This window comes from Primulina tabacum, chromosome 14, assembly GCF_025594145.1.
Source record: "Primulina tabacum isolate GXHZ01 chromosome 14, ASM2559414v2, whole genome shotgun sequence".
In the NCBI taxonomy this organism is placed as follows: Eukaryota; Viridiplantae; Streptophyta; class Magnoliopsida; order Lamiales; family Gesneriaceae; genus Primulina; species Primulina tabacum.
Window position 1 is genome coordinate 31,466,560 of NC_134563.1, and position 14,776 is coordinate 31,481,335.

Below are 14,776 nucleotides of genomic sequence, written 5' to 3' on the forward strand. Positions count from 1 at the left end.
CAACATTTTTGTTAAAACCGTTGTCTTTTTTTCTTTTAACAACAATTTTAATAAAATCATTGTCTTTGTGTGGTTTTTTGTATTTCATACTTATGAGATTGTGATCATTTAGCAATATATACGTGAGATCTATTAATTTTTTTTTTTTAAAAAAAACAAAAGTGAAGTTACTTAGCATCGAGATAAAGTGTTGTGAAAACACAAATGAGAATTACGAAACTTGCAGTTCACAGCACGGGACGAACGCACCATCATTGGATTCTATCCTTTCGTATAAATTAACCCCATCATTTTACAAATTAAGACCATCTTAAAAAATCAGAAAAGAAGTCTCTACCTAATTACTATATAAGCATGGGGTGTGTTTGCACATGAAGCAAAGGCAAGCATTCGAAGATCCATCCATTCTTGCATCCCAAACAAGATGTATGGTACTAAATAAAGGTTAGGTTGTGTTCGGATTGATTAGATTTGAAACGATGGATTCACGGGTTCGTTTGTTCTTTGCAGTTACCGTGAAAGAGGTGAAATCTTTAGACGAGCTGTTTAGGAAACTGAGTAGCTCAATAGTTGATGATGGATTCATTGATAGGGTAAACCATCTGTTTTTTTTTTTTAATTTAATTTGCTGCTTAATCAACTGCAGATAGGTTGAGTAAAATACATCTCGTGTAGCATAATTAAACGTTGGACTACTCAATAATTATGTTGGATCCATGCAAATTTCACTAGAAATCAATAAACTCAATTAGCATTTGTTGCAGGAGGAGTTTCAGCTTGGATTGTTCAGAAACAACGAGAAGCGCTCTCTTTTGGCACAAAGGGTAAGCCATCAATAATAGACATTGGCTTGATAATGAAGAGCGAAATTAAAATGCAAAACATTTAGTGGAAGAATCCTATAAACATACAATGCATAAAAATATATAAATATTCTAAATTCCTTGACAAATAACATGTAAGAGATACATATTTAAGATGGCTGTATTAGCTCAAGAACACAGTCTGGCGGGGGGTTGTTTTATGTTCTTTGAATACATACACACATGTCCCTGTGTTGTTTCTGGTTCAACAGATGTTCGACTTGTTTGACTCGAAACACGATGGCGTGATAGATTTTGGGGAATTCGTCAGATCGTTGAGCATATTCCATCCCGATACACCTCAAGAAGAGAAAGCCATTTGTATGACCCGTGTTTCCTTGTTAAATTTTCTTACACTAGAATGGGTGCATATTGAAAGAATTTTGTTTAACATAAAGCAAAAATGGTGTGTATCAGATATAAATGTCGTATAAGATGTTATGACATCTTATGACAACATGAAACCGAATAATAAAACACACAAATAATTAACTTAATTAAAATAACACTGTGATAATTATGCACAAGGATGCGATGACTTGGGGCAAAATAATCAATAGAAAACGGAAAATTAGTTTACAAAACAAATACTAGTGATTCAACGAAAAACTAATTTCTTCAACAAGTTGAGAAAACAAATTGCGTCTTAAAAAAAATAATCAGACTTAAAACGAAGCCAATGAATGTAAAACGATGTGCAGAAAACTAGAGCAACAAAACAAAATCTTTAATCAACACATTCACAAGTATTGTCTTTAAATGTCTCCAACACTCAACAGCAACACAGTATAATTACGATGCTTCGACTTTACGAGTTCTTCTAATTATTCTCTAGTCTATTGCTAGTATCACTTCTCTCTAGTCCGTACTCTTGCATCCCCTCTTGCATCAAATTTTTTTTTAATATATACTGATATTGATATATTTCCTTCAATAAGTTCTTACAAGATAAGAAAAACAATATTATGAAAAAATCCTTTTAGATATTAAAGATCAAATCTAAAATTTAAGAAACTCAATATTCTAGAAAGACAAAATTCTTATGCAAAATCTTATCAAGAAAGAATATAATTTAGGATATAAATTTGTGTCTTGCAAGGCAAGTCACATTTCCTTTCAATCTCCTCATTTTTCCTTTTTCTGAACAAAATAAACACAAACAAGTCTATGCAAGTCAATGCAACTCCATTTAGCTCCCCTTGAATTTGAAAACATATCACCCCTGAATTTGATCATGTTAGATTGGGTGTTGTTTGCAATGTTGACAACACGGGGCAGAAACATTTAACACATAATACTAAATCAGATGATAAAATTAAAAGCAACTTAACACCTAATGAATTAACAAAAACTTAAGAAGAGCTCAAAACTAAACAAACTCAGAGAAGATAAAATGATAAAATAAAATCATTGATCGCTGTCAGTGTTAAAAAGACTCGAAGGGGATAAAATGATAAGATAAAATCAGTAATCGCTATCAGTGTTAGCAGTTTCGTAAGCTTTGTATTCAGCGTTATCACCTTTTTTTGTTCCTGATGGTCCTGCTTCCGAAGTTTGTACACCACTGCTATCTCTTTTTTTTTTGTTCAAAATGGACAGCCACATCCAATAAAAGTCTGTATGAGCCACTTGATCTTGATAGTGAATGATCAGTTCTTTGGCTTGAACAATTTTTTTGAGCGTAAAGTCAATTTGGGCTTGGAAAGTGCTGGAGTGATCATTATGAAGTCATGTGCTGAGGTCGTGTTGCCATCATGTGGGGCACCACGTTATTCAGACCAAGGTAGTTCTATCTTCCAATTACCCTTGAACAAGGCAGGGACAATCTTTAGATCACTTACATCAGACATAGGCTCATCAATGTATCTAATGAACCATTGAGACTCAAGGATCCCATAAATCAATGAGAGAAATGGTAGTTTTCACGACTTGAATCCTCCCTTAGCAAATTGAAGCACCTTTTTGAATACAAATTTCCCAAAATTAAAGGTACCTTGAGTACCAATGGAAAATAAAACCAAGGTTTGCGGTCTCGTCACCACTGTAGAGTTGGTTGAAGGAGTCCAATTGCATATAACATTTTTTGAAGAATAGAGTAAAAATATGCCAGATTTGCGGCAGAAAGGCTGTCTGGATCTGCTGGAAATCGATTGATCAACATTGTCTGAATCGTCACTAGACGTGTATTCTGGGTTAGCCAATGATTGTCTTGTAGATGATTCACCCTTGTGATGAAATCTCTTGGACGAAGTGAAGTCAAGGTTGTATTCGGCTTGTCGTTTGGAACACAGAACTAGGGTGGTGGTAGAAACACCTGTCACGCCCCGGGACGGGGGTTGGTTGACACCGGAGTTGCTCTCAAATTTACTTTCGAAAACAACAAGCCTCAGAAGTACAAAATTCAGAAACCAGTCTTTTTATTCATAATACGAAATAATTCATTGTCTGATACAAACTCGAATCACTAATGTTTTACAGTGGAAATGTAAAACAGACAAAACATTGCTTCTACAGATGCAGCGGAAAAACATAATTTAAAACTGAGAATAACAGTCTTCTTCTTCACCATCCCCAAAACTGATTCTGCTCCTTTTCTTCTAACCTTTCTTCATCGTCCTTATCTGAGATGTTATGGTGGGTGAGTGATATGGTTGTCACTCAGTAAGCGGGGGCGGGAATAACTCTCAGTTTTCAAAACCATTGTTAACATGAAACAGTAATACCAATAATATCCAGAAATTCTTATTTTCATAACAGAAATCGGTATTCAGTATTCAGTAATCAGTAATCAATATTTAGTAATCAGAAATTTGACAAGTAAGCTTGAGCACGTTCGTGATTTCATGGCTAAACTGATATCAGTCCCCTATATGTTCTCTCCTCTAAGGGGTGAGACCAGTAATCTGTAATCGGTAATCAGTAATGTTCAGAATATATATTCATACCATTAGTTCACTAAGTTTCAGTGCTTCAAAATCAGATATCAGAAATCAAGAATATACTTTGCTTTAAAACAGAAATCATCAAACGGGTTTCAAGATATTTATACATAAGCCCACTTATTGTAATTTGCTGGATAGTTTCGGTTGAAGTCTGGAAATAGGCTTGCTCTCTCTACTGTATTCTACTGCTCGAATATAAGTACTCTTTTAGCTCGAAAATTCAAGTGATAATCTCAAGATTTGTGTAACCCAATTCAGAGGTTTGAGAGTGTTATTTATAGGCCAAATTCTGACTGTTAGCCTCCCAATTAATGGTCATAATCTGCCATTAACAATCTTTATTCCGTGTTAAATGCTTCAGTTACAAGTCATGGGCTGAGTTAGTAACTGTCTGCTGGAATTTCGTGCTGCTGCTGCTGGATTTTATCTGTTGTCTGCTGCTGGATTTTATCTGTTGTTTGCTGCTGGATTCTAATCTGCTGGAAAAAATACCAGCTTCTGAAATAATAGCTTCTGCTGGAATTTTGCATTGCTGCTGGAATGCTGGAAATTCAGGTCCTCACATCCCTCCCTCCTTATGAGAAGTTTCGTCCTCGAAACTTGGCTATACATGATCTTCAAAGATATAAGGGTATTGTGCTCGCATCTTTTCTTCCAACTCCCAAGTAGCTTCTTTTTCGGTATGGTTGGACCATTGTACTTTGACATATGGAATAGTTCGTTGCCTCAGTACTTGGTCTTTGAAATCTACAATTCGAATCGGAATTTCTTCATACTTCAGCTCTTCATTTAGATTGCTCTCAACCAGAAGTGGTCCAGCTTCCAGAATGTGACTTGGATCAGAAATATATCTTCTCAGCTGCGAGACGTGGAATACATTGTGAATTCTTGACATGTCGGGTGGAAGTGCTAATCTATAAGCAAGTGTTCCCACTTTCTCAATAATTTCAAATGGTCCGACGTATCTGGGATTCAGTTTTCCAGCCTTAGTGAATCGGATTACACCCTTCATGGGTGACACTTTCACATATGCCTTCTCTCCAACTTCAAATTCCACGGGCATTCTTTTCATGTCCGCCCAACTTTTCTGTCGATCTTGTGCAGCTTTTAGTCGCTCTTTGATCAAAGCGACTTTATCCACTGTTTCTTGGATCATTCGGGTCCAACAATGGCTTTTTCCCCTACCTCATCCCAATACAGTGGTGATCGACACTTTCGTCCATACAGAGCTTCGTATGGTGCAATTCCAATACTACTGTGGTAACTATTATTGTACGCGAATTCGATTAAGGGCAGATGTTCGCTCCAATTACCACTGAAGTCTAGAGCACATGCTCTCAGCATATCTTCTAGAGTCTGAATTGTCCTCTCTGTTTGGCCATCGGTCTGAGGGTGATATGCCGTACCAAGAGTAACCTTAGTCTCCATAGCTTGTTGTAACCCCTTCCAAAAGCGGGATGTAAACCTCGGATCTCTGTCTGATAGTATGCTAGCTGAACTCCATGCAATTGTACGATCTCATTCATGTACAATGTGGCTAGCTTGTCCAAATTATAGTTCATGCGGACAGGTAAGAAATGCGCAGATTTCGTGAGTCTATCGACGATTACCCAGATGCCATCATGACCTTGTCTCGACTTGGGTAAACCAACTACAAAATCCATGGAAATATGTTCCATTTCCATTCCGGGATTTCTAATGGTTGAAGAAGTCCTCCAGGTCTTTGGTGCTCTGTCTTGACTTGCTGGCACACGTGACACTTGGAAACAAACATTGCCACGTCTTTCTTCATTCCATTCCACCAAAAAATTTTCTTCAAATCTCTGTACATCTTGGTACTGCCAGGATGGACTGAAAATTTCGACTTATGTGCCTCAGACATTACTTCTTGTCGAATGTTATCGATGTCTGGTACGCACAATCGTCATTTCATCCACAAGATTCCTTTGTTATCGATCTCAAAATCTGGTGATTTCCCTTCTTTAACTTGCTCTTTTAGTTTCACCAAAGCGGAATCTCTATCTTGACTTATCTTGATTGTCTCTCGAAGACATGGTTGTGCTGAAAGTGATGTCAGGATCACCTTACTCACATTCTTTCGACTTAAAGCATCTGCTACCTTGTTGGCTTTGCCTGGATGGTAGCTTATCGTTAAGTCGTAATCCTTCATGAGTTCAATCCACCGTCTTTGTCTCATATTTAGTTCCTTTTGAGTAAACAAATATTTGAGACTTTGATGATTGGTGAAAATCTCGCACTTGGCTCCATAAAGATAATGTCTCCAAATTTTTAGCGCGAATACCACTGCCGCTAGCTCAAGGTCGTGCGTTGGGTAATTCTGTTCATACGGCTTCAACTGTCTCGACGCGTATGCTATCACCCTTCCCTTTTGCATGAGTACACATCATAAACCTTCTTTAGACGCATCACTGTAGATGGTGAAGTCTTTGCCTTCCATAGGTAATACCAACACTGGCATAGAGATAAGCTTCCTCTTCAAAGTCTCGAAGCTTTTCTCACAATCTTCACTCCATTGAAATTTAGAGTTCTTCTGTGTGAGTTTGGTGTGGGGTATTGCTATTGAAGAGAATCCTTCAACAAATTTTCGATAATAGCCTGCTAGTCCCAAGAAGCTTCGAATTTCTGTCACATTCTTTGGTCTAGGCCAATCTGAGATTGCCTCTATTTTATTAGGGTCCACAGATACTCCTGCTGCTGATATTATGTGTCCTAAGAATGCGACGCTCTCTAGCCAGAATTCACATTTCTTAAACTTGGCATAAAGTTCTTTTTCTCTCAGCGTCTGGAGGGTAAGACGAAGATGTTCTTTGTGGTCTTCTTCACTTGAAGAATACACTAGAATGTCGTCGATGAATACCACCACAAACTTGTCAAGAAATGGTTTAAACACTCTATTCATGAGATCCATGAATACTGCCGGAGCATTTGTTAATCCGAACGGCATCACCATGAACTCATAATGTCCATATCTAGTTCGGAAGGCTGTCTTCGGAATATCGTCCGTCTTGACCTTGAGTTGGTGGTAGCCTGACCTTAAGTCGAGCTTGGAAAAGACTGAAGCTCCTTTGAGTTGGTCAAACAGGTCATCTATCCTTGGAAGTGGGTATTTATTCTTGATTGTGATCTTATTCAGCTCTTTGTAATCAATACACATCCTCATGCTTCCGTCCTTCTTCTTTACAAATAGGACAGGAGCTCCCCACGGAGATGCACTTGGTCGGATTTGCTTCTTATCCAACAATTCTTGAAGTTGCTCTTTGAGTTCTTTCAACTCTGGCGGAGCCATTCGGTATGGTGCTTTTGAGATTGGTGTAGAATTTGGTACTAAATTAATCTCAAATTCCACTTCGCGGTCGGGAAGTTCGCCAGAGAGTTCTTCAGGAAAGAAATCCGGGAATTCTTGTACAACCGGAATCTCTTCTAGCGTAAGTGTGGTTTTTTCTTTACCTCGCTTAACATAGCTAGGTAAACTTCTTCTCCGTTTTTCATGGCTTTCCAAGTTTGAGACGTAGAAAGAAGAGTCTTTCGTTCTTTTGTCTTACCATGAAACAAAATTTTCTCTTGTTGTGGGGCTTGGATGGTTACCTTCTTTCCATGACAGTCTACTAAAGCATGATTCTTGGCTAACCAATCCATTCCAAGAATTACATCGAATTCCACCATGTTTAGTTGAATCAGGTTTGCCTTGAAATTCTGATCTTCTATGAGAACACTAATATCCCGATATAGATTACGAGTTTCTAAAATTCGGTTTGCAGGAGTTGCTACTCTATATGGTTCTTCTAAGTTATCAGGCTTAGCTTCTAACTTCTTGGCAAATCTCTTAGACATGAATGAATGTGTAGCACCACAATCAAATAACACATACGCAGGTATATCATTGATTATAATGGTACCTGCTACGGCATCATTTGAGTTGTCAGCATCTTCTTGAGTGATAGCATAAACTCTAGCATTTGGCTTGTTCTCCTTAGGCTTGTTTGGAGTTGTTCCGCCTACTGGACCATCCCTTGGATCTGGAAAAGAACATTGAGCAATGCGGTGGCCCATCTTTCCACAACGGAAACAAGCTCCAGAATTCTTACGGCATTAACCAGTGTGATGGAATCCACAATTTTGGCACTTGACTCCCTCCTTGCTTGATGGAGAAGAAGTGGTTCCTTTGGATGGACCACTGGTGAATTGGTTGCTTGAAAACATAGGCCTCTTGAATTGTTGGCCCGATTGGTACTGGCTTGACTGGGGACGTTTGAGTTTGTTCTCTCCTTCACGCCTCTTGATGTCATTCTCAGCTCTGATGGCGGCTCCCATCAATTCATCAAAACTATTGGGCTCGATAACGGCAAGGGCAGATTGAATACGGCTGTTCAATCCCTTCTTGAAGCGATGCATCTTCAAGGCCTCGTCTCCCATGATGGTTGGGGAGTAAGTTCCCAATGAATGGAACTTGGATGAATACTCCACCACTGTCATGTTTGGTTATTGAACCAAGCTTTCAAATTCTGACAGCTTCTGCACTCGAACTGCTGTTGGAAAGTACTGCCTCAGGAATGCCTCTCGGAACCTTTGCCAGGTGATAGGTCCCGTTCCTCGCATAGCTGGTGAAACTCCTTCCCACCATTTGGCTACTCTATCCACAAGAAAAGGTGTAATCACATCTACCTTGACCCCTTGTGGAACCTCAAGTAGTCGAAGATGGTTCTCCACCTCTTTCATCCAATTCTGTCCGGCCTCAGGATCGGAGCTTCCATCGAAGTTTGGAACTCTTGCTCTTCGGAGAGACTCGTATTGCTGCTTGGTCCCATTCTGAGCTGGAGGTGGTGGCGGTGGCTGATTAGCATTAGGGTTGACCAACCCTTGTAGCGTGGTTGCCACAATCGTGGCTATAGCCATCAAATCCGCCTGACTGAGGTCAACTGCTAGTGGTGGTTGTTGTTGTGCATCCTCATCATTGCGGTTGTTGTTGCGGTTGCCGTAGCGAGGATTGCGATTGTTTCTAACTGGTCGTCCGTCCATTTTCTACAATTATGAAAGTTCTAAGGTTGATGACAGAATAGAGACTAAACAAAGGAATCACAATGATCGAGTAATTGCTCCAAAAATTTAAATATGAAACCAATGGATAGAATAAATTTTATTGATTTCCACAAAAATGCAATTACAACTGAACTTCGAAAATTAGAACAGAAATGCAAATGGAACAAGTGTCATTACAAAGAAAACTACTATTGATGTTCTAATCTATCACTTCTCCTAATCCCAAATCCATAGGATCCTCTTCGATTTCTTCTTCTTCTTCGGGATCCTCCTCAGGTTCGTCTTGGTTGGCTATTACTGCTTGTAGGTGTTCAATATGACCATGCAGAACTACATTCTGGTCACTAAGAACTTCAACAGTACTCTGCAACTCATGAATCTGTGCATCAGTCTGTTCACTATACTGATTATGCTGGTGCACGAGTTGGTGATTTTGATCCTTGAGTATTTGGATCTTCTCAACTAGTGTATCACGTAACTCGATGAATTCTGCCACAGTCTCTTGGGAGGTCTCAAACTCTTCTTGAGTCTTCCTATTTCTCTCTTCTGCTTCATGCAGATAGTGAGCATAACGTTGAACATCACTTCTGAAGTGTTCTGTTCGACGCTCTAATTCATCTTTGTCCAGCTCTAGGCAGTAGTTATGTTCCTTTAGTTTCTGTAGCTTCCTCTCTAAGCTCTTAATGTAGCTACTCTGGTCAGTCATATCCTACATCCAAAACATAAGAGTGAAGGTTCAGAAATGATCTCAAGGGTATAGGTCAAGTTATAGACAAGTACTGGAATGAACAGGATCAATAAGCCTATAACATTTAGTAGAAGGAAATAGCTCAAAAATTTTTCAATCTCAGAATGGCGTGAAAAATTTACTAAAAATCCTTCACATCAAGAACATGAAGTGTACCAAGTTTGGTGCAAAAATACTAAGCCGTTTGGAAATGAAAATTCCTCAAAGTTTCAAAAATCTGAAAATTTTACAGAAATGATGATATCCCTATCTAAACGAAGGATTTTGGGGTTCGTCGACGGTACCTAGAATGATTGAATCGTTCTACTCGTCGAGAGCTTTCCAACACATACTTTTAATAGTAAAAATTCCTCCTCGATCAAAAGTTATGGCCGTTTGAAGTTTGCGCGAAAGACACCTCAACTTTCATGCCATTTGCAAGGTCTACTGCATGCGCCTACTGGAATTCGCGGTCTACTGCAATTCTGATGCTACTGCAATCAGTCTGCTGCTTTTCCAGCACTAGTTAGAACCAGTCTGCTGCATTCCGAGTCTACTGACCCAGTCTTCTGCATTCAGATCTGCTGGTTTCCGTCTACTGGTTCTTATTTCGAGCTACTGGTTTTGGGTCTACTGGTTTCCATCTACTGGTTCTGGTTTCGGGCTACTGGTTTTGGGTCTACTGGTTTCCATCTACTGGTTCTGGTTTCGGGCTACTGGTTTCCTTTACTGATTTTTCCCAACTGTACGTAGTTAGTCTATATTTTCAGTAGTCTATTACAGTAGTAAATTTTCAGAAGTCTATTACAGTAGCTTATTTCAGTAACTTTCAGGAATTAATTTCAGAACTCTATCAGAACTTATTATTTCTAGTTCCTCCTCCCCAGATTATGAAACCTGGTTTGCTCTGATATCACTTCAATGTCACGCCCTGGGACGGGGGTTGGTTGACACCGGCGTTGCTCTCAAATTTACTTTCGAAAACAACAAGCCTCAGAAGTACAAAATTCAGAAACCAGTCTTTTTATTCATAATACGAAATAATTCATTGTCTGATACAAATTCGAATCACTAATGTTTTATAGCGGAAATGTAAAACAGAAAAAACATTGCTTCTACAGATGCAGCGGAAAAACATAATTTAAAACTGAGAATAACAGTCTTCTTCTTCACCATCCCCAAAACTGATTCTGCTCCTTTTCTTCTAACCTTTCTTCATCGTCCTTATCTGAGATGTTATGGTGGGTGAGTGATATGGTTGTCACTCAGTAAGCGGGGGCGGGAATAACTCTAAGTTTTCAAAACCATTGTTAACAGAAACAGTAATACAAATAATATCCAGAAATTCTTATTTTCATAACAGAAATCGGTATTCAGTATTCAGTAATCAGTAATCAATATTTAGTAATCAGAAATTTGACAAGTAAGCACTGAGCACGTTCGTGAATTTCATGGCTAAACTGATATCAGTCCCCTATATGTTCTCTCCTCTAAGGGGTGAGACCAGTAATCTGTAATCGGTAATCAGTAATGTTCAGAATATATATTCCTTACCATTAGTTCACTAAATTTCAGTGCTTCAAAATCAGATATCAGAAATCAAGAATATACTTTGCTTTAAAACAGAAATCATCAAACGGGTTTCAAGATATTTATACATAAGTCCACTTAGAGTAATTTGCTGGATAGTTTCGGTTGAAGTCTGGAAATAGGCTTGCTCTCTCTACTGTATTCTACTGCTCGAATATAAGTACTCTTTTAGCTCGAAAATTCAAGTGATAATCTCAAGATTTGTGTAACCCAATTCAGAGGTTTGAGAGTGTTATTTATAGGCCAAATTCTGACTGTTAGCCTCCCAATTAATAGCCATAATCTGCCATTAACAATCTTTATTCCGTGTTAAATGCTTCAGTTACAAGTCATGGGCTGAATTAGTAACTGTATGCTGGAATTTCGTGCTGCTGCTGCTGGATTTTATCTGTTGTCTGCTGCTGGATTTTATCTGTTGTTTGCTGCAGGATTCTAATATGCTGGAAAAAATACCAGCTTCTGAAATAATAGCTTCTGCTGGAATTTTGCATTGCTGCTGGAATGCTGGAAATTCGGGTCCTCGCAACACCTGTTCAATACAGAAAAATCGAGAAGATTTTCAACATCAATCTCATTCTCAAGTTCACTCGGAACAATTGTTTCAAGGAGAGTAGGAATCTTCGGTGCGGGAACAATTTCTAAAGCTGATGTATGAGTTTCCCTTTCTGGTGTTGTCACACTGGGGGCAACATCCTCCTTATAAACCATCTCACTTCGAATATCGTGGGAGTCAAATCTTTCCTTCCATTGTTAAGTTTGGAGATAGTGAGAAGAATCAGAGAATTTGCGCACATAGTTAATCATAATGCAATAAATATTTGAGCAGATAATATAGAATAGAATATGGATCAGTGAGAATTAATATGCAAGTGTAAACAACAGTCCGATCTACGATAACAAAAATTCGCATAAGAGTAGCCTTTCATCACCTAACAAATTACACAAAACTCACCAATGATAACAAAATGTTAACGGGTGAAATATTAAAATATTAGGAAAATATCGGCATAACTAAGGCAATAATCAAGCATAATTATTTCCCAAAAATTTTACGATAATAATTAACATAAGTATAAATATTTGCGCGATACCTCATTATAAAATAATCAATAAAAACATAAAGTCGGTTTACAAAACCAATACATGTGATTCAATGAAAAACTAATTTTCTCAGCAAGTTGAGAAAACAAATTGCATCCTAAAACAAATAACCAGATTTAAAACGAAACCAAAGAATGCAAAACGATGTGCTGAAAAATGGAGCAACAAAACGAAATCTCCATCAACACTTTCACAAGTGTTGTCTTCAGATGTCTTCAACATTCAATGACAACACAATATAATTATGATACTTCGTCTTTGCGAGTTCTTCTGAAAATTCTCTCGTGTATTGATTGTCTCGCTTCTCTCTCGTCTATACTCTCGCATCGCCTCTTGCATCAATTATTCTTCAATATATATAGACTTGTGTTGATCTTAATAGAAATTATTTTAAATATTAAATATCAAATCTAGAGTTTAAGAAATTCAACATTCTAGAAATGCAAAATTCATATGCAAAATCTTATCAAGAAGGAAAATAATTTAGGAAATAAATTTGTGTCTTGCAATACAAGTCACGTTTCCTTTCACATATGATAACGCACGGTTTCAAGAACTGATTTTTCTTGCTGATATTACAGTCGCATTTAAGATACACGACATTGGGAACACTAGCTTCATCCAAAAAGAAGGGGTAAAGAAGATGATCGCAGAATTTCTTGCTGAGTCAAGCTTGATCTTATCTGATGATATTATTGAAGCCATAATAGATAAGGCATGGGAACCTGTCAATTATTCTCTTACGTTATTTATGTAAGGCCTTTTGGATATTTTACAGGGGGAAGAATGAAAATAAACAAAGTTAAAGAACTTGTTATATCTTGTGCAGACATTTGAGGAAGCAGATTCAGAAAGAGATGGCAAGATAGACATAGAAGAGTGGAAAGACTTCGTTGCTCGGAAACCATCCTTGTTAGAGAACATGATGACAGTTCCTTACTTGAAGTAACTCTTGATCTCAACCATAGTTAATTAATTAACAAATCCAAACACATCTTGTGTGTGCATATGTCAAGGATATTTTTCATGAAAAACCATTATCCAATCTAAAAAATATCCCAAGTTTAAGATTCGAAATATATATATAAGGAGTTGTCATAAAGTTCAAAATCTTCGTCTTCTTTCACGACAAATCCAGTGTTGTCACAAATCACCTAGCTCTAGATCCATAAATTGTTCGAATTGGCAACTGTTTATTTTCAGAAGGTTGTTTTTATTTGAGGTGCGGCTAACAGATTGTATTCTTTTCCATTTCAGGGACTTGACAACTGCATTTCATAGTTTTGTGTTGAGATCAGAAAAGGAAGAGGAAATTGTCGACCAACTTTTCAACTGATCACTAACTAGTCATAGTGTAAAATGTTTCGATTTTTTTCTACTTACATCGTTTCAATGTACACTAGTAAATGAAGCACAAACTTGCTAAGCTTTTAATGTAAGAAAAACGTGACACATGTTAAAGAAGAAGCGTGTACAAATTGATATTGGCGACGGCCAAAAAATTTAGATGCGTACACGATTCTTCTTCTGAATCTCGGTTCCCGATACATTCATCGATGGTATGAAAAAACGCCTATAAATAGAGACGATTTGAGGTCCCTAAGCACACACATCTCATAAGAAATATACATCATCTACGGAGAACGTGAAGTGCTTAGAAGGCTTCAACCATAAGGAACTCAGAGAAATAAAAAATTTTCAATGGCCGGAGGTAATTCTCGATCCGCTTCCGCATATTATATATCATGTTTATATACGTGCAAAACATGATTTTTGAGAAAAATTTCTAACATTTGGTATCAGAGCCAGTGATACTTCTACCTTGAAAATTTGTTTTCTGAAAAATACGTGATATCATAAAATTTCTTTTGAAGTTTTTGTATATGAAACTTACCTGGAATTTGTTCTCGGCTGCATCTTGAAGATGAAAATATTACGTTTTGTGATTTCTGAAAATTTTTTGAGAAAAGAAATTTTCAGACGAAGGGAAAATTTTATTCCAGAGAGAATGAAGACTGATCGATATAATGAAGATGTCTTTGTGATTGAATCATTATAAAATGCATGCGTGATTGAACCATTATTAAATGCCTTTGTGATTGAATCCAACATGCCACGTGAAGTCATCAGAAAAATTAAATGCATGCAAATTTTATATTATTTTAATTTTTTTTAAAAAAAATTAAATTAAATGTGGGACCCACGAAAATTGACAAAATTGTCAATTCTCGGTAATGTTTTTTAATTATTATTATTATTATTTTAATAATAATAATTAATTAATAAATAATTATTAATGTGTTATTAGGTTATATGTTTAATTCGGTATACATATAACCTTTGGTTAAATAATTTGTACACATTAAAATAATTTGAAGTTCGATGCAATTTTCAATACATTTTAAGAAATTATTTTTGCATGTTAGATATTGTGTCAAATATTATGGATATTTATTTGATATGGACCTGCAAATTTAATATTATATTTGCATTTA

General features: G+C 37.2%; 1 pseudogene; it reads left to right on the forward strand.

Annotated features, from left to right (window-relative positions):
* The first annotated feature begins 354 nt into the window (after positions 1-354).
* LOC142525590 (calcineurin B-like protein 4) lies at positions 355-14,103 on the forward strand (annotated as a pseudogene).
* The last annotated feature ends 673 nt before the right edge of the window (positions 14,104-14,776 follow it).